Here is a 19271-nt window from a genome sequence, read left to right on the forward strand (position 1 = left end):
AGGTTCAGCAAGTCTCAGCAGGCATCCCCCTTCTCCCAGAAAGGCAACGGTTCCTCTGCTCTGCAGTGGGGCAAGATGTCCCTTTTCTCTTAATAATACATTCTGTGGGAGAAAGCTGGCCCCCCTCGACTCAAGAGCCAGACATGCATCCGGGGGGCCGGGGGAGAGATTCGCGGAATGGCTACTGTGCTGCGGCAGAATCTCGACTTCCTCCCCTGCATGGGTCAAAGCTTCCCTCAGGTTTTGAACTCATCAGACCTATTACCTTCTTCCCCATGGAGGAATGCCCTTTCTGGAACTTCCTCAGCCCCACTGCAAATAGACCTGTGGCCACCACACCAGCTTCCCGGACTTGCTCAGACATATCTGGGCCCAGCAGAAGTGAGTTCCTTTTCTAGAAGCCCTAGATCTCCTTAGGGTTCCCTGTTACCTGCCCCACCACAGGCGCGGACGTCCTTGAGAGCCACTTAAATTCAACCCAGCCACCATGCTACATATGTAAAGAAATAACAAAGTACAAAAATACTTAACACAAGTCCTTGCCTTTCCTGTGAAAATCAGTTTTTTGAATCGAAAGATCAAACTGCAGAAAATCACAATAATTACGTGGATTTTCTCCACTTCTGATTCATGGCTATACACGTGCCCACTTCCTCTTCCTGGGAAGTACAGGCTGGAGCTCCCTGGTATGTTGTCAGAGCACTGTGCTTTTCTACTTCATGAGACTTTGACCTCAGTAAATATATACCTAGTTATTTGTGTACTGTCTATTCAACATCTGTCGTCTTCTACAGATTACAAGCTCTGTAGGATTGGAATCAAGTTTGTCTGTTCTCTCCAGAAATTCCAGGCCCCTGTAGAAGGCTAAATATTTGTCGAAAGGATAAATATATTTTAGCATATGGTTGTAGGTACCATAATAGATCTCTATCTTCTCCATATGTCTGTGTGTTTAGTGTGTATGTCTGCATGAATGTCTGTGTGTGTGTTGAGAAATTCCTTGTGATTTTCCATTTTCTACTTTTAAACAGGCAGAAGTGTGTTTTGACCCATTGGATTATGACTATTTGCTTATTCCACTGGAAATTTTACAATCTTCTGTAATATTGTGACTGTGATTAGCAAAAGTTCTTGTCTAAGACTTCAGAACATAGGCTCTGGAGTTTAACTGCCATCTGCTTGGGGATGGTTATTTGCCCCTTCTGTGTCTCAATTTCCTCATGTATGCAATAATAATGATACCTACTGCAGGCCAGGCGTGGTGGCTCACGCCTGTAATCCCAGCACTTTGGGAGGCCAAGGCAGGTGGATCACCTGAAGTCAGGAGTTCGAGACCAGCCTGGCCAATATGGTGAAACCCCATCTCTACTAAAAGTACAAAAAGTATCTGGCTGTGGTGGTGGGGACCTGTAATCCCAGCTATTCGGGAGGCTGAGGCAGGAGAATCTCTTGAACCCAGGAAGCGGAGGCTACAGTGAGCCAAGATCACGCCATTGCACTCCAGACTGGGCGAGAAGAACAAGACTCCATCTCGAATAAATAAATAAATAATAAATAAATAGTACCTACTGTATAGAGTTATTATGATGATTAAATTAGATAATACTTGTAAAGCCCTTAGCATATCTCTTAATACATTTTGTGCTGTTATAACAGAACATCTAATACTGGATCATTTATTAAAAAAATGGAGATTTACTTCCTATAGTTCTGGAGGCTGGGAAGTCCAACGTCAAGGGACCTGCATCTGGCAAGGGCTTCTTGCTGCATTATCCCATGGTAGAAGGTGGAAAGGTGAGAGAGAGAGAGAGAGAGAGAGAGAGAGAGAGGTGGGGGTTACGGAGGAGAGAGAGAGGTGGGCAGAACTCATCCTTCTATCAGAAACCCACTCACTGGATAACTAACCCACTCCCACAATAATAACACTAATCCATTCATAAGGGCAAAACCCTCATGGCCTAATCACCTATTCAAGTTTCCATCTTCCAATACTGTTGCATTAGGTTAGTTAAATTTCCAACACATGAACTTTATGGGACACATTCAAACCATAGCAGCATAGTTACTTGGTACATAGTAATTGCTTAATGTTAGCTAAGAAATTAATGCAATTAATTAGTATGCTTAATGTTAGCTACATTAAGCATAGTAATTGCTTAATGTAGTATTACTACTACTACTATTGTGTTACTTCTTAATTTCTTTTTTCTGATTGGTCTACTCATAAGCCTCTATTTATTCTTCACTTTGATACTACAGAAATTTACCTATGGAGCTTCTCTGTCTTATTATTATAACACAAACTACAAATGAAACTATAAACAAACATCTTTCCCAGACTAACAGAGAATGAGGTGCTAGGTAGAAAACTATACCTCTATTAGGGAAAATGTAAAATATATTTTGACATATTCATTGTAGTTTGTTTTTTGTTTGCTGTTTCTAATACTCATTAATGATTAATTAGCCAAGGCTTTTGAAAGAAAGAAAAAAGTTTCATCCGAGTGTCTGCTATTTGAGTAATATATTTTTAATCTGTCCTAAAGATCATTTTTCATGATAATACCACTTCTAGTACTAATGATGTAATAAAAAAAATTTCCTTGGGAGACAGAGGTGAATTTCTATATTGTAGCGCTTAAATATCAGTTTCTGCATAAAGCAATTTGGAATTGCGAAGGGTATTACTACAAACACAAACATCTGAGTTTAAAATAGAATGGCCTTTATCATGGTCCTGATGGGCAAATCTGTCAAGATCATGTGTGTCTTTCTATGAGGTTTTTCAGTAAAATAAACTTGACTCTCAAAACAGACAATTCCCAAATGATTAGTATATTCAAACCCTAAATCTGTGGAGTTTACATATAAAATTCTAAGCTAATTAAATAGGCACTTGTCACTCAAAAGTAGTGAGTGAAATATTAGTCACTAGAAGCATCATCAAATGTACACCTACCTATTCACTTGCTGTTTGATTATGTTTAGGCTTTGTACTGCACCCAAATCTCATCTTGAATTGTAATCCCCAGGTGTTGAGGGACGAATCAGGTGGATGGTGATTGGATCATCGGAGCAGTTTTCCCCACGCTGTTCTTGTGATAGTGAGGGAGTTCTCATGAGATCTGATGGCTTTGTAAGTGTTTGGCAAGTTCCTCCTTCACCAGCTCTCTCTTTCCTGCTGCCCTGTGGAGAAGGTCTTTGCTTCCCTTTCATCTTCCACCATGATTGTAAGTTTCCTGAGACCTCCCCAGCCATGTGGAACTGTGAGTTAATTAAGCCTCTTTTCTTTATGTATTACCCAGTCTTGAGCAGTTCTTTGCAGCAGTGCAGAAACGACTAATACAGCAATAAACTCACAAATAAACCTTTAAAAATGGGCCGGGCATGGTGGCTCACACCTGTAACCCCAGCACTTTGGGAGGCCGAGGCAGGCAAATCACTTGAGGTCAGGAGTTCGAGACCAGCCTGGCTAACATGGCGAAACCCCATCTTTACAAAATATATGAAAATTAGCCACACATGGTGAAACACGCCTGTAATCCCAGCTACTTGGGAGGCCGAAGTAGGAGAATCGCTTGAACTCGGGAGGTGGAGGTTTCAGTGAGCCAAGATCTTGCCACTGTACTCCAGCCTGGGTGACAGAGTGAGACTATCTCAAAACAAAACAAAACAAAAAAAGCCTTTAAAAATGTCTGTAAGGAGATCATGGGAAGAAAACTGTATAAATTGTCAGAAGCTGCACCTGAACTGAGGAAGCACAACTGCTGTTTGTTCTTTCAAATTAGATTAACTGCATTTTGGGGTTTTAGGTTATGCATTTTGCTTTAACAATGGGAATTGTATAAGCCTCATTTGATTTCAGCATAATGCCACTAAAAAGCACTCTCCTTGTCTAGGATTTCGGCACACTGTATACTTCTGTATTACTTTGCAATTGTATTACAGTGACTACGTTTTAATTATAACAGCATATTTATCTCAAACTTGTAGTTCTAGTTGATGGATTTCAGCCTTCTTCCAGGTCCCAGCTCTGAAACTAGAATAAAGCCAAGTATCCCTAACAAATAAAATAGTATAGCCTGTTTACCTCTCCTTTCTTCTTTTTATTACATAGACATTGTTTATCAAGAAAAGCCTTTAATACATGCAAAAAATGATTTTAGTCCTTATGAAAATGTTTCATATTTACATATATGCATATTTTTAAAAGCAGTGTGAAGGTTTCTCTATATTTTGAACTACTCTTGAGAGCTTAATTTGTAAGTAATTTTATTGTGCCTAACTGCTGGCTAAACTTCTTATTATGAAAACTTTTAAACATATATAAAACTAAAGAGACCAGGTGTGGTGGCTCACACCTGTAATCCCAGGACTTTGGGAGGCCACCATGGGAGGATTGCTTGAATTCAGGAGTTCGAGACCAGCCTGGGCAACATGGCAAACCCCCCACTTCTATAAAACAAAAACAAAAACAATTAGCGAGGCATGGTGGTGCATGCCTGCAGAGCTACTCAGGAGGCTGAAGTGGGAGGATCTCTTGAGCCCAGGAGGTTGAGGCTGTGGTGAGCGGTGTTTGTGCCACTACACTCCAGTCTGGTTGACAGATGAGACCCTGTCTCAAAAAAATTAAAAAAAAAAAAAAGGAGAAGAATGCAATGAGCCCCCATATTTCCAGCACTTAGATTAACATTTATTAATATTTTAATATTTTGCCATATTTATCATGTTTGTTTTAAAGCAAAGCCCAGGAATTATGACATTTTACTCTTAAATACTTCAATAAGCATTGCTAAAAAATAAGACATTTTCTCCATAACCACAATATTGATGACTCCTAGCAAAATTTACAATAATTTCCTGCTATCATGTAATACCCTGTTTTTTTTTTTTTTTTTTTTTTAAATTTTCCTGATTATCTTCAAAATGTCTTTTTACAGAGAGGTCCTCCCTGCTTTTTCGTCTAAGCCAAGAGATTTATTAAGGAAACAGAGTCAATGGTCCTATGAAATGTCCCACATTCTGGACTTTTCTAATTGTTAGCTTGTGGCATCATTTAGTTAATTCCTCTGTCCCTAGTATTGCCTACAAAACTTAATGAGACTCAGGCTTAAGATTTTTGCAAGAATATTTTAGGTGGTGCTGTCAACTTCATATTGCTTCTCCCAGGAGGCACGTGATGTCTGGATGTCCTACTTTTAGAGAGGCTAGGATTGATCGGGTGGTGCAGACAGCAATCTCATAATTATAATGCTGACTTTCCTCCCTTCTACTGTGGATGAGTACCCTGACACCTTTCAAATATCCAGTTTCCTATAAATCTTTCACTTAATCCTTTCGGCATCCTTTGTTTGTTTGTTTGTTTGTTTGAGACAGTCTTGCTCTGTTGTCCAGCCTGGAGTGTAGTGGTGCAATCTCATCTCACTGCAACCTTCACCTCCCAGGTTCAAGCAATTCTCCTGCCTCAGCCTCCTGAATAGTTGGGACTACAGATTCCCGCCACCACGCCCGGCTAATTTTTGTATTTTAATAGAGACAGGATTTTACCCTGTTGGCCACACTGGTCTCAAACTCCTGACCTTTAGTGATCTGCCCATCTCAGCCTCCCAAAGTGCTGAGATTACAGACATGAGCTACCATGCCCAGCCTTTGCATCCATTTTGATAACAATTGCCTGAATCATTTATTTCTTTGGGGGATGAAAAACTGAGATTTTATAATTTGGTCATTTCTTCCACATGTAATAACTAAGTATCTTTTGCTTAAAAAATCATTCTTTAACCACTAAGGTAATTTGGGCATTAGAGATACAATTTATACAGACAGGGTAGAGAAATCCTTAATTTTTTTTACTTGAATCACTAATTTTCAGAGCATTAATTTGATGCACCAGCCACCTGCAAAGGGGACAGACAAATCTTGAGAACTTTTTTCTTTCTTGTTTCCATTGCTTTTATGACCTTATGAATTTTATATAATCAATATATTTCAGCCAGTAGTAGTCATTATTCTTTTTTGGCTGCTCAAATTCTCCCACCTTTGGCAGTGGGAGTCCTTCAACACAGCTTCTGCATTTTCTTGACATGTGCTCAGTAGTCTTGGATATCTCCCTCCCTTCCTTCCTTCTGTCCATCCGTCCTTCCTTCCTTCCTTCCTTCTCAGCACAACAGGACATCCCAAGCTCACTGCATGCATTTGCAGACCCAGAATCAACCATTTCTCTAAGGAGTTATGATTTCCTTTAGAGAGGAAAATGATCCATTTTTTCCTACTCTAAACTACTTCTATTTCAGAATGAATCCAAATTTAACTACATCGCCGGGTTGAAAATCAACTTATTTCAAAGACTAAAAATCCTCTTCTGTGCTGCTGGCAAAAGACATTTTAATTAATATAATTACCAGGCATACACAAGTAAGATTATCAAAGAGCCTTGGGCATTTCCTCATTGGTTCTGCAATATTCCTATTAAGTTTGTACAAGACCGTTTTATCCCCATGTAACAAGGTAGGCTGAATAGAAAAGCAGAAATTTAATTGTACAGGATGTTAAATGCATGTAAACCTTAAGGCGTCCCTTACGTTCTCACACTATGAACAAAAGCTAGTCGAGACTTTAAAGAAATTGTACAGAGCAGTCCAAAAAGTATTATGCAAATTATACTGACAGTTATTTAATTAAATTTTAGTTAAATAATTAAAAAGACATGTTTTGATCATAAATTTAACATTTCATTCCATGTCAAAATAGAAAAGGATTGACCAGGCACATAATGTCCTGGCTACAACAAACATTCCTTGATTTATTCAGTCAGTAAATACTATGTGCCTGGAAACTTGAAGCATAAATACTTATTCCTTATAGCTGTGATGTTTTAAATTAATTTCTAGAATAGGAACATTTTTGGAATATGTAAATCAATCACCACTGAACTATTTTCACAACTGTCCAAGGTAGGATAATATTAGCATGATGTATTCAAAAGATCTAGACATATGAAGAAGAAATTGGCCTGATTTCCCCAAATATCAAATCCCCTGAGATCCTTGGCACTTCACAGTTGTGGTTTGGGTTAGGTTTTCAAGCCATAAATCTGCTTTACTCTGTTTTTGGTTGCCAACTTATCATTATCACCCTTCCAGCCAGCCCCCACCACCTCATTGCCCGACATCTTTTCTACCAGGGTGAACTTGAGCCAAATGTATTCTTCCCCAGAGGACGCTTTATGGTTGAAGGGCCCAAGAGAGTTCCTAGAAGAACATTTTTCCATTTGAGTTTGTCTCTTCGTCAGTAAACACCTCGTCACCAGAGCTGTGGCTTTTCACTGTGATTTGTCAAGTGTGGCCTGATAGCCGAGTCTTCCATTTAAAGGGCACACTGAGGAAAGAGCCCTGTTCCAGGCAGCACCCGCACTAGGCTCCCTTTAAAGCCTTCTCTGAGCCATTCTGCATGATCTTGGCCAAGTCGCTGGCCTTCCACTCTTAGTTCCTGCATCTCCAGCTGATCTTTGAGGGTCATAATCACTCCAACCCTTTCTCCCAGCTAAAGTTACATATGTCTCACTGAAATCCTTCTATAAATTCACATTGGTACAAAGACATGCTTAAAGTCAGATTCAGGCTACTTTCTTCATTTGGATCGCCCTACTTTGGTTCTTTTCAACTGGTACAGACTCAGAATTAAGTGGAGAATTTATAAAAGTAGACTGAAAAAATAATAACCGAAGACCCAGGAACTACAACCACCAACCTGACTTTTTCAAAATAGATGGGCTGCAAAATAGAATTGATAGAAAAATCAGAAAATAATCCAATTCCTCATTTAACTTTGCAGGGACACAACCTTGCTTGAGAGTAACTGGAGTGTGATGTAAGCCTACAAGTTCCTTCTCCTGGTTACGGTTTTATCCTTGGAAGTTGTGTCCCCAAAAAGCTAAGAGCATGTGCCCTGGAGTCAAACTATCTAGGTTTCGATTTTTATCACTAACTAGCTGTGTGACCACAGGCAAATTACTTAATTTCTCTTTTCTTTTCTGTGGAAAGTGGATCGCAATAGTACTTCTCTCATAAATAAGAAAAGTTCTCAGACAGTGCCTGGTACATTTTCAGTCCTCAGTAAATGTTAGCTAGTATGCGTCATACTGAGCCACTACTCCTGACAAAAAAGAGAAAATCTGATTTTCTTCAACATATTACCATCACCCTTCATCACCCACCTCCAAAAGCTCAGGAGTCACTGCATTTCTTACTGATCACAAAGCACCTGGGGGGACATCTAAATCTTCAAGGCGGTCCAACAGAGAAACCATAACTTCCAAATATTTCTTGAACACTTTCCTCGAGTTAGTACTTTTCCAGTTGCAGATTAATCAAACCCATGCTGGGCCATTATTGCTCTCCAGAGAGCTGCTCAAAAATCCTGTCTCCTGGCAAGGGAAACAATTCACCTCCATTGCATTTTTTTCCCCCAAAAAAAGGTCATAATTACTTGTGGTCTAACAAATGTACATGAATGCTGAAATGTGTAAGTCCTTCCCTTTTAACAAGATACTTCGGCCCACTGCCCCTACACCGCAGACCTCAGCAGCTTTCACTTCCAATATTTCATAACTGATGGCTTGAACAAAGATCAAGTACTTCCTTTCCCCAAGATTGCTACAATGGTTATAATATTTTCACAAGAAAATTTATAAATGGGTTTCCACTAAATGCAAAATTTCCCCAAATTCCTTCACGTATACTGAATGAGGGAAGAAATTTAGAGTTACCTTCAAAAAGTACTTCTTTTCTTTTCTGCTGTGAGGACTAGCCAGAGAAGGCTGAAACTATAAAAACATGCCTGAGGCTTATTTGTTTATAAATTATAAGTAGATTTACATTTGCAGTTCAATAGCTTACTCTAGCAATTTCCCAGAAGCTTTCAGAGAAACACATTTCTCAGGTGCTTACATATTGAGGCAAAATGGATTTTTCTACACAAAGCGTTAATTAATTCTGGTTCACATATTAAAGTATATATCTTTGTGCATATATAATATGGTATTGTATCCTTCTTAGCGAGTTAGTTGTAAGCAGGGCACAGTGGATTAATTCACCAACCTGGAAACTCGCTTCAATTACAGCAGACAAAAAAATAAAAGTGTTCTTACCTGCGAAACCAACAGACAGACATTCTTAGGGGAGAAATGTATGTGAGTATGTATTAGGAGGCCTTGTAGGGAATGAGAAGAGAACCTTGCTACAATAAACCTTTTTGTTAACACTTCATTAATAAATTCACTTGTATTTTCCCTTCAAATTAATAGGCTTTTCTACTTAATTTTACAGGTGAACATTAAGGAAAACATAGCCTTTTGTAGGAGAAAAAATATAGCACCAGTTGCACAGCCACCATTAAATGGAAACTTTTTCCAGCTGCAAAAATATGAACTGCCTTTTGATAATATTAGTTATAATGGATAATAACAGCTATAATCAGATGTTGTTCACCATCTTTACTCCTGGAGCACCCATCCCCTAAGTGTGTGTGTGTTGGCTGATAATAACAATGAAGAGGCCAGGCATGGTGGCTCATGCCTCTAATCCCAGCACTTTGGGAGGCTGAGGCAGGCGGATCACTTGAGGTCAGGAGTTTGAGACCAGCCTGGCCAACATAGTGAAATCCCATCTCTACTAAAAATACAAAAATTAGCTGGGCACGGTGGTGTGAGCCTGTAATCCCAGCTACTTGGGAAGCTGAGGCAGGAGAATCACTTGAACCCGGGAGGCAGAGGTTGCAGTGTAGCTGAGATGGTATCACTGCACTCCAGCCTGGGTGACAGAGCAAGGCTCCATGTCAAAAACAAAAGCAAAACAAAACAAACGAACAAAAAAAAAAACAATGGAGAGTTGCCAGCTCTTTATGTATGTGTTTGGGGGAAGTTGGGACATGCAATGCAGACCACAGCCAGTACTCACTCATGTATCAAAGACAGGCCTCCCTACCCCAGGTGGGGCCAGTTCTGCGGTGCAATTTCTGCTCCAGATCTTCCACAAGGGTAAGCTAGTCTCTAGGGGAGCCACATCCTTGTTTAGTTTTCTCCCCTACCCTACTTTTGCTTCTCTCATGCCTCTTCTTCAGCGAGCACACTCCCGATAACAACCTCAACAAGAAATCCCACACCAGGTGCCACTTCCAGGAATCCAGTCTAAGAGTTGGTATGGCATACGGTTCTAGGAAGCAATACTAGATATGGGATCCTCCAGCTGGATCACCAGGCTGCAGGATGGAAAGAAGAACCACATCACTGGTGGGAGACAAGGCTAATCCCTGGCCTGCTGATTGCTAAGACCGTTACCTGTGGAGAACTGGGATGAGATACAAGTGGAAAGAATTACGTGAACTGCTGCAATGAGACAGGTGTTTGGAAGGTATGAGGAAAATAGTAACTATAAGGACTGGGGAACTGATTTAACAAAGGGAGGAAGTGATCCGTTGATCGATAGATCTGTTGGCAGATCTGTTAAATAGCAATTTAAAGCAAAAGAAGAAAACTCTTTGCAGTTTTTACAGTGACCCCCATCTCCTGTGGCTTGAAGACTTAACTATAAGAATGGCAGAACTTGAGAGAAGCCTGGATTCCCTGCAAAAGCCAATCTCCCAGACCAAATCAACCCTCCATGAGGAAGAAGTGAGTGCTGAGAACTGGGATGGGGCTATCTGAGTAGATGCACTTGAGAACCTTGATGCCCCCAGATTTCCTTGAACTCTCCAAATCTGCAGTGAAGGTCCATTTTCCATTGTTGGAAGATAGAGCCTCCCCCTGCGCACACACACACCCTTACTTGAAAAGCCTTCACCTTAGACAAGTGCCTAGCTAGGCAATGCTTACCCTTCTCATTATCTGCCCCAAGCCCCTTCCTGGCCACCAGACCCATAATTAGGGTCAAACCTCAGCACACTCAACCAAGAAAGGGCTGAGCAAGTTAAGGATAGAAAGGGGCTGTCTTTCCAAAGAGCCACAGCACCTGGCTCACTCACATACATCATCAATAAGTTGGGGGCATATGCCTGGGAGTAGATCAGGAAGGAGAGAAGGATCACAGAACATGACATATGCAGCAGAAAGGAGCAGTTCAATAATTCCATCGCTATTTTCTGTTAATTTGGGGTATTCATCATTTTATTCCTGGGATTGCAAACTGTTTGCACCATGATTTTAAAAATATATACATAGTTTTTAATGTGAATGCTTTTATGCAGAGCCTGCTACTCCCACTCCGTTACACACAGTGGCTTTACCTGTTCATATTACCTCCCTGGCTCTTGTAGATATTTGTTAGTTGTTTTGCTCTTCTGTCTGTACCTTTGCTTTCAAGCTTTAATTTAAAAATTGGGCCAGGCATGGTGGCTTATGCCTGTAATTTCAGCACTTTGGGAGGCCAAGACGGGTGGATCAGTGGAGGTCAGGAGTTTGAGACCAGCCTGGCCAACATGGCAAAACCCCATCTCTACTAAAAATACAAAAATTAGCTGGTTGTGGTGGCGTGTGCCTGTAATCCCAGCTACTTGGAAGGATGAGGCAGGAGAATCACTTGAACTCGGAAGGCGGAGGTTTCAGTGAGCTGAGGTCATGCCTCTGCACTTCAGCCCAGGTGACAGAGTGAGATTCTGTCTCAAAAATAAAAATAAAAAAAATAAAATAAAATAAAAATTGTATTGCTTTTTGCATCCTCTAAATTGACTTCTTGCCTTTTTAACATCTCTGTTCATGAACCCATTTAAACTTGGCTGTTTGTCTTTCAGTATTTAATTTCTGTTTAACTTTAATTACCCTCTTATTTATTCATTCGAACCCAAACTTCTAATTCTTCAGATTGCCTCCCAAAATGTTTATATATTAGCTACTGTATGTGTGTATGAACTTAGTGGTCAGTTATTTATCACATATGTATTTATAAAATGGTAGGTATTATAATAAATATGGAATTTTCCACCATCTACTTTAGTGGAAAAAGATACTTTTCCACTAAAATTGTTATGTATTATTAGTTAATTATTGATTGATAATGTACTACTTTGTTTACCAATTACCTTGCTTAAATATATTATGTCATAATCTTCATCATGGCCCAGTAAGGTAGTTAATATTATTGTCTCCATTTTACAGATAAGAGATTTATCTGTAAGATAAGAGATACAGATAAACAACATCTTCAATGTCATATTACAGATAAGAGATACAGATAAACAACATCTTCAATGTCATACATCTAGTGATTGACAAAGCTGGACTTGAATTTGATTGACCTGGGATCAGAGCTCACACTTTTAACTCCTGCGTTATTCTTACATTCCAGTTACTGCCCTATTAGTGTTTACTTTTTCTAGAATAGAATCTTAAATATCAGAGTCATTCATAGCCTTAGAAATTTGACAAAGTTTGGAAAGACAGCTATCTCACAAAATGGTTTGACAGTTTTCTTTGCTATTTTCCAGAACATACAAATGAAAGGAGAGAAGAAAAAACCCCATACTTCTAAAATGGTATAATGGAACAAAGAAAATCCTGAAGCCCTTTCAAGTTCTCTGTCCTTGTTGACCTACTTATTAACTTTTTAACTCTAAATTTCTCTGCCTTGCTTTTAAAAGTAGTGATCAAAACTACAAAATAGAATGAAAAGATATCATGTATATTTACAACTACATAAATGGCAACCGTGAGAACATGTAACATTTGGCTGGGCGCAGTGGCTGACGCTTGTAATCCAGCATTTTGGGAGGCCAAGGCAGGAGGATCACTTGAGCCCAGGAGTTCAAGACCAGCCTGAGCAATATAAAGTAACTCAGTCTCTGTAAAAATTAAAAAACAGCCAGGCATGGTGGCTTGTGCCTGTAGTCCCAGCTACTCAGGAGGCTGAGGTGGGATGATTGCTTGATCCTAGGAGTTCGAAGCTGTACAGCTGTGATTGTGCCACTGCACTTCAACCTGGGCAACAGAGTGAGACCTTGTCTCTACAAGGAAATTAAATTTAATTTTAAAAGAAAATGTAAAGTTTCCCATATAACCTGTCAGTGGTGTGGCTCTGACAGCTTTGAGATAAAGTTCAGCCTCTTATACAGGGACAAGAGGCTCCACCTGCTCTGGCCCCAGCCCACATCTCCAGCTCCACTTATTCTCCAGCCTCATTCACCTTCCTCCAATCTCTCTAACATTCTTCCCACCTTTACAAGGAAACAGCTGCTCCCCATCTCAGGACCGTCACGCTTTCTACTGTTTTCTGCTGCTTTCTGCTGATTAACTCCTTCTCCTTCTGGCTTCAACTTCAATGTCAGGTCCTCAGGAAAATCTGTCCTGACTTTTGTAAACTGGGTTAGATTACAGCATCTTACACTGTAACTTTGCTCTGCAGTGATTATCACCATTGTCGTTTAACATCTGTCTCCCAGATGGACTATAAGCTTTGTGAGGGCAGACTCATTTTACACCCAGCACATGATACAATTCCTGCAACGTAAGTGTACTCTCAGTATTTTTTAAATGAGTGAATGAATTGAATATAAAAATTAATAAATAAATGAAGTTAAGAGAGACTAGACCATAAGCAGGAAAGTTTTGCTAATCATCACAGGTTAGTTTTACTGGACTTTACATGCACAAACCATAAACCTATTCCCCCCACACACACACTCTTCTACCTCCACTGAACCTATTCATTTCTTAATAGCACTTCTTTTGTTTTCTCAGTGGTTAGGGTTTCAGAATTTAGGCTGGTGTGGAGTTGCATCAATTGTACACCATGGAAGAGCTTATGCTGCTTCTCCCTTAGCTATGCATGAGCAGGCAGTTTTAGCCCTCAGTGATTAACCCCTATCACACCTTTCAAGTACTCTTCATTCATTATTCGATAATATGCACAATCCTTTGAACCTAAACTTTCTCATTATCTGTAATTACTCTTTGAAGCACATGAGATGTTAACAAGAATAAGTGCAATTATCCAGCTTTGCAATAAGAAGCCATATTTATTGATACTGTGATTAGGAAGTCACTAAATATAGATGTGGTAATCTTAGGCTTAGTTTCAGTGCAACCAAATGATTGAAATGTACCTTTTCCAGATGACTGGGCCAATTGAAATCAGATGATTACATCATGTTTATATGAGTCTTAGTCCAGGGGTATAAGGTAGGATTATTATCAGAGGTGTTATCAAAGGGTGCTGAGACTTGGAGGCACAGGTTCTTGAAGTTCCAATAGCAACAGCTGATAAGGGCAGGCTGAAAGAAGAAGGAAAGTAAAGCAGCAGATCTCTTGTCTCCCTCACCCATTTGCAGCACCAGAGCAATATCTACAGAAGAATCCGGCCCCACTCTCCTCCCCACTCCCCATGCCACTCCATTCCATCTCACTCAGACCATGGAATCCAGATGACACTGAGAAATAATGAGGATCTTCCTGCTTCCCATGGCTGCTTCACAGTAAACAGACTGGCATCATTTCCCTCCAAATCTGCCTCCCTATCTGTTGGGGCATTTCATAAACCTGGCTCTACCAGTGTCTCCATGTAATATATACAAACCACATGTGCAAGTTTCATCAGAGAAAAACATTTACATACACACAGCAAAGTCCCCCAACTTAACTGAAGGAAATTGTCTTGCAAAAATGTGCCCTTGACTATAAAAGATGTATTCATCAGGATTTTCAGTTACAAATAACAGCAACTGAACTTAAACTGGCTTAGGCAAAAAGGGGAATGTATGAGTCTACAGCTGGGAAGGTCAGATCAAGACAGCTGGAGCCAGTTGGCAAGTGATGTCAGTAGACATCTTTCTCTCTCTTTTTCTCTCTCTCACTGCCTCTCTCTTTTTGTCTAGCTTTGCATTTCCCTCTGTGGGATTCAGTCTCAGGCAGGCTGTCCCCAGAAGATGCAAAATGGCTCCCAGAGGCACCATCCTGTCTTATCAGCTCAGCAACTGTAGCAGAAAGAAAGGGAGTTACTTTCCCAATAGCACCGGCAGAAATTTTATCATTGAATAGTAGTATTCTGACTGAGATCAAGTGTCCATTTCTGAACCAATCCGGACCAATCAGTGTGAACAGAGGGATGAGAAATGTGGATTGGCCAGGCCGGGACCAGATGGCCAAGAAATAGGGTCAGCCTCATGCTGAGAACTGGGAAGGGCTGTTGCCCAGTGAAAGAGCCAGTTGCTATCTTAGGAAAAGGGTGGATTATGCCATTCACGCATTGCTATAAAGAAATACCTGAGACTGCTAATTTACAAAGAAAAGAGGTTTAATTGGCTCATAGTTCTGCCGGCTGTACAGGAAGCATAACAGCAGGCACCTGCTTCTGAGGAGGCCTCAGGAAGATTACAATCATGGTGGAAGGTGAAGGAGGAGCAGGTGTCTCACATGAAGGGAGGCAGGAGTAAGAGAGAGAAAGCGGGGTGTCACACTTTTAAAAAGTCAGATCTCACAAGAATTTACTCACTGTCACAAGGACAGCACCAAGGAGATGGTGCTAAACCATTCATGAGAAATCCACCCCCATGATCCAATTACCTCCCACGAGGCCCCACCTCCAATACTAGGGATTACAGTTCAACATGAGATTTGACTGGGGACATAGATCCAAACCACATCAAAGGGAAATTAATGGCAGGTTGACAATAAGATACACCGGTTCCAGAAGGCACAAGTCTTTCTGCTTTCTAGGAGTATTTATTCCCCTGCCTCATTTTTCAGTTGAATGTATTGGTGCTGATTGATTACAGTAGCGATAACAATAGTAACCCTCCCCTACGTCATGCCTACTACATGATGGTCACATGTTTTTATGCATATACTCCCCACAATTCCATACGAAGTTGGTACTATTATAATTCACAATAGATACACGAGGAACCTGAACCACAGAAAATAAGGTAATTTGCCAAGTTCACGTAACTAGTAAGTGGTGGGACCCAGGATCAAATCCAGCACGCTGACTCCAGTATGTGTACTAATATCCACCTTGCCACTTTGTCTTGGTAATATAGTTTTCTTTTTTCAGTTTTATACAATCAGACTGTTCAAAGCATGGTCTCAAAAGCAGCGGTGAGGCCTGAAATCTTTTTTCTCTCTAGGCTTACCTAGAAACCTAATCTCAGAGCTCAGTCACTCTGTAGTGGATGATGGTAATTAAAATTTCTTAAATATTTGTACATGTTGATTTTTTTACTTGATTTTAAAAAGCCATGGAACCAGCCTGGCCAATATAGTGAAACCTTGTCTCTACAAATAATTTAAAATATTAGCCAGACATGGTGTCATGTGTCTGTAGTCCCCAGCTACTCAGGAGGCTGAGGTGGGAGAATCACTAGAGCCCAGGAAGTCAAGGCTGAAGTGAACTATGATCATGCCACTGCACTCCAGCCTGGGTGACAGAGTGATACCTCATCTCAAAAAACAAAACAGAAAGCCATGAAAATCAAGGAAGTCTGAAAAATTACCTCCTCTGTAAAAGCAGTTCTCAAACTTCACTTATTCATAGACCACTTCAACAAATTTTGCTATATCCATATACCACCACAACTATTATTTACCTAGTATTTTTATTGAACTTTATCTAAAATTGACTTATTTTCTATTTGGCCCTGCAATTATGGACTTTATGTTCTAATTGTGTTTTTCTTAAAAACTATTAGAAATAAAACATCTAGGCCAGGCGCAGTGGCTCACGCCTGTAATCCTAGTACTTTGGGAGGCCGAGGCGGTGGATCACCTAAGGTTAGGAGTTCCAGACCAACCTGACCAATATGGTGAAACCCTGTCTCTACTAAAAATAATAATTAAAAAATACAGCTGGATGTGGTGGCATGCGCCTGTAATCCCAGCAACTTGGGAGACTGAGACAGGAGAACTGCTTGAACCTGGAAGGCAGAGGTTGCAGTGAGCTGAGATCGCACCACTGCACTCCAGCCTGAGTGACAGAGCAGCACTCTGTCTCAAAAAAAAAAAAAAAGAAAACATCAGGAAATGCAAATTAAGACCACAATGAGATATCACTCACATTGCCAGAATAGGTATAAATTTAAAAAAAGATCAACTGCAGGATATCTGAATGTCTCATGCATTATTGGTGGGAATATAAAATAACCATTTTAGAAAAATTCTGTATGTTTCTTATAAAACTAAAAAATACACCTATTGTCTGACCCTATAATTCCAGTCCTACCCAGGAGGTATGAAAATGCATTGACACAAAAAGACTTGTATAAGACTATTCATAGCAGCTTTATTCATAATAGTTAAAAACTAAAAACAAACCAGAGAATGGATAAACAAAATGTGATATACTCACACAATGGAATATTAGCCATAAAAAGGAATGAAAATCAGGGATGAAGAAAGAAATTAGGCTGAGTGGAAGAAAACATACACAAAGGCGTACATAACACATGACTGACTTTAATTGAAGTTCTAGAATAGGCAAACTTATCTATGGTGAAAAAAAGTCCAAACAGTGGTTACCTGGAGATATGGGTAAGGATAGGGATAAAGGAGGAAGCAAGGGAATATTCTATATTTTGATAGGGGTTTCAGTTACACAGGTGCATGTATGCATTTTGACAAACTCGGTAAATTTTACCCTGAAAAAAAAATAAACTATAAACAAATATTGAACTCTTATTAATCTGCACACTAAAGTACTTTGAATGAAATGTATTGTCGTCTGCAACTTACAATAATTAGCATAAAAAATAAGATGGATTGACGGCTGCATCAAGGGATGGATAGAAGTTTAGATATGTGATAAATAAGTAAAGAAAAATGTTATGGAAGAATCTAAGTGATTTTATGGGTGCTCACTGTAAAATTCTTCCCACTTGGCTATACTTTGAACATTTTCATAATAAAATGTTTAATAAAAAGTAAACACCTAACCATTAAAATAAAAAAGAAATGGTTCATACAGGTACCACTTACAAACACTTTACCTCCCTGTAGTAGTAAATGTTCACGGTCTTCAAACATGGCAGTAGCAGAAACTTGCTTCTCTTGACATCTAGAGTTACAAAAGAACACTATTCCAACTCTGTTTAAGTCTATAAAGCTAAGTGAAAAATTTATGGCTTAGGTTCATATCCATTTCTCTACTTTTCATATCAAAAATTATACATTTATTCAAATTTGTCTCAAACTATTCTGAAACAAAGGAACAACTGACTTAAATTTGTGAATGAGTTCTATTCTCCTTCAGGAAAGTCATTCTTTAGGAAAGAGAGGAATTTGGCTTCTGGAAGTCTTGATTACTGAAAAAAATAGGTCTTTAATTTGAGGGCATAGTGGAAAAAAAATCAAAACTGACAATTATGGAACTTTGTAAGTTTCATAAGTGCGGCCACTTAAACCACTGCTTCAGATACTATTAAAGTTGAGTAGGAAAGGCTCATTTGTGTATACAACTATCAATTATTCAAATATTTGAATCTAATGGCAATCCAAATCAATAGTGATTTGGACTGAAATATTTTTTCTGACAAATTAATAATTGCCATTCACAAGATTTTAAACAAAAGTCCTTAATCAGAAGAAACTGAGAAATCTAGAATAGCAGAGACAGCAATATAAAATAAATTAGAATAGGAGATTTGGAGCACAGACAAAATAAACAAAATGAAAATAAGTTTTTTTAACAGCTGCAATTATTATCTCAGCCAAGGGTGAAAAATGTACCAAAGACAAATATTCAGCAGTCGGAAAGAGTTTGAATAGCTATTAGCATAGATTAAATCTGTGGAAGAAAAGAAAAATGGCACATGGGCTTTGTACTTGCTATGGTATCCAAAAACTCAATGCCTATTAAATACAGAAATCATTCTAATTAAGCAAGTATAATTATCCTGTTTATCAGAACGTAATTCAAATGCAAGCTTCCCTTCTACCTACTATAGCGTTAAAGTGAATAATTTTTATCAGAAAAAAAATCTCACAATGCTGTTTGCTTTATATCTGTATACATTTGTGTAAGCTAACAGAGAGGAGGAATCAGATTTTTTGTTTTGTTTTGTTTTGTTTTCTTATAACATCTACATGGGAGTCATTTTTATTAACAACCTACATGGGATCTACTTTTAGACAGACTAGTGATAACAAGTTTATTTGAAATTTTTCAAAATCACAGTGCTGCAAAAAGAAAAACTATCAAGCAAATATTAAGACTAGATTAGTGTCTATAAGCCCTCAAATCTGCCCCCTAAGGGAAGAGGCCAAACCTTTGTGGCTATACCAAACAAAGACAAAT

Source organism: Papio anubis, chromosome 3 (genome assembly GCF_008728515.1).
Source record: "Papio anubis isolate 15944 chromosome 3, Panubis1.0, whole genome shotgun sequence".
NCBI lineage: Eukaryota > Metazoa > Chordata > Mammalia > Primates > Cercopithecidae > Papio > Papio anubis.